Below are 3060 nucleotides of genomic sequence, written 5' to 3' on the forward strand. Positions count from 1 at the left end.
AAGACAAGTGAACTCGTAAACTCGTAAGAGTTGGCGAGTTAACTTGAGAGTTTGATAACCATGATTTCAGGTATGAAAAACTTAATTAAGCCTATTATATATGTGTGTGGGTTAAATTGAGTTATCAATCTTATCCGGTTGTTTTGGTAGATTGATTCAGTAAATTTAACCTGCTTTACCACCTCCCCATATAACACAAAAGTCAAAAGGTAAGATTAGAAAGGTCTACTTCAGCCTCACATTTTTGTTGTTCCGTATTCCTATATTCAGTAAATTTAACCTGCTTTACCACCTCCCCATATAACGCAAAAGTCAAAAGGTAAGATTAGAGAGGTCTACTTCACCCTCACATTTTCGTTGTTCCTTATTCCTATGGTTAGCACAATTCAAATGAATTTAAATAATTTGCAGAAAAAAATGATGTGTTATAGTAGGGTATATATAACTTATGTAATGTTGTTAGAGTGCACTATTAGAAATTTATATAACTTTAACAACAAGAGCTTAATTCGTTTAAATTAGTTTTTTTAATACTTTAATTTATTTTTTAGATTTGATTTAGTCTTCCACTACTAGAAATAATGATTTTAACATCGGTTTTTGATAGAATCGATGTTAACAAAAACTCAGTAGCATACTCATAAATAACATGAGTTCGTTAATATCGGTTTATGAAAAACCGATGTTAACGAGCTCATGTTAACATCAGTCTTTGAAAAAACCGGTGTGGTGTTTTAAATTAAATAAAAACCCCAAACCCTTTTCGTTCGCACTTAGTTTGTTCATGTCCCCAAACCCTTTCACCAGAGCAGCTCATCACTTTCACCACGGTTACTCGCGACTATCCTCCTTGATCATCGTTGTCACTTGCTTTTGTTCTCATTGGTCACTGTCGTCACTCTCACTGCCATCACTCACTTTTGTTCTCATTGGTCACTGGTGTCACTACGTGATTGGGACGCTGCTACTGCGACGCCGTCATCGTTGTCTTCCATCAACCATCCAAGGTTTGTTCTTGTTTTACTTAATTGATAACTCGTTGGGATGCCATCATTGTTGTGATTTGTTTTTGTTGATGAAACCTTGTCTTACATTACTTGAGTAATCCCTTGAAGTTAGTTTGAATTGATAGATAAAAAGGAATTATAAAATCCACGACCATTTAACATAGAAGAGTTTTCTTTTTCATTTAAAAGAAGAAGGAAGGAGAATGATTCACACAACGTTGTGTGGTGGTCATATTTTATTATTATTACATTATTTATTTGTGGCACTTATTGATTTTTTCTTTCTTAACTGCGTAATTGTAGGAACAGAGTAGGGATGTTTAGAATGATTTCAAGTATATATATATATATATATATATATATATATATATATATATATATATATATATATATTTCATCAAGTGTATATGAAGGAGATGGTTTATGCTAACCGTTATTTGGTTTCATGTGTGAGTTTTAGCTAAAGGAGCATTTTTGAGAATGTGATGGATTCCTTTCCATGTTGTTTCATAAAGTTGTCTTGCATCATGTTAATGTTAGGGTGGGTAGGATAGACCGGAGGGCTCTTCATTCTTGCATTATTTGCGGTCCTTGTTTGTCTTCTAAGCCTTGCTTGCTATTTCGTACAAACAGAAAATACATTGCTTGCGGTTCTTGCGTTATTGCTTGCAGACAGCAAAATATTATTTGTGGATGATCACCGACAGGGTAAAACTTAAATTAAACCCCATGCCATGATTTTATGGACGATAATTTGTAAATCACTATCTGAACTTATATTTCTTATATCAATTTCACTTTTTATTTGTTTTTAAGAGAATTTATTAGATTTTAAAATAATGATTTAATATTTACAAAGACAGTTTAAAATTAATAAATTTCTTATAAACATTTGTAATTGATTACGGTTATATATTTAATAACAGTGATATAATCATTTATAAATATATATTGCAATATACATTTCATTAATAATACAATATATTATTTTGAAGTAGCTTAGCTTAGCTTGTGGGGCATTACGTTAGACATTTTCTTGTGGGACATTACGTTACATTAGATAATCAAAACAAATGTTAGATTAGCTTTTGGTGAAGATGGAGTGGCATTGGAATTAAACTTGAGATTGAGATTGCAAATTCTAGTATGAAATGAAAAAAAATAGTTTTGTTGTCTGACATGATTATTGCACGTGGCCTATGGATCAAAATATAAAAAATTGTATCCATAAATAATAATTAAAGTGAATATTAATGGTTTGGTCCATTTTTTATTCCAATCTATTAGTTCCTATTATATTTTTAACACCATTATTGTAAACTATTTTTCTCAAACTACCCCACCTACTTTCTTATATATTCCAAAACTATCCCCACTTGCTTCCATATATATATATATTAGTAAAAAATATTATTGTCCAGATGGACTTGAGAAAATGTTGACATCTTAATTCTTATTCTATCGAGAGAATACAATTATATGATGTCGTGACGAGTTTGTTGAAGGTGCCAATATAACATGTTCAAGATTTGAAGAAGCTCGCTTATCACAATGAGTCTTTCATCATGGCAGAACAAGTTAAATAGGTGTTTTATGTTGAAGATCCTTGTGATGAAAGGTGGTCAATGGTTTTACACGAAAAAACTATTGGTCTTAATCTTGAAGATGATGATTCGACCCTTGATACTTGTCTAACTCATTTCTCCACACAAATGTCGCCTAACGTCAACTGAGAAGAAGAAGAAGTTGATAACGTCCATGCAAAATCATAGTGATCATGATGGAGGAGAATTAATTGACATTGTATAATGTAATTTATTTTATATTTACTTGCTTTCGTAATTTCAATTACATAACTTAATATAATTTTGAGTTGACTTTATTTAATGTTGTTTTTTAACAGGCACATGGCTACACTACCCAGCTCCCCTCCTCTTCCTCCTGAGTCAGCATCTTCCTCATCTTTGCCGAAGAAGACTAGAAAAGTAACACGGCTCAGATCATTGGCTACCAAACCCGGTGGGATGGAGAGACCAATGGTTCATGTGAATCC

The sequence above is a fragment of the Glycine soja genome, chromosome 7, assembly GCF_004193775.1.
Source record: "Glycine soja cultivar W05 chromosome 7, ASM419377v2, whole genome shotgun sequence".
NCBI lineage: Eukaryota > Viridiplantae > Streptophyta > Magnoliopsida > Fabales > Fabaceae > Glycine > Glycine soja.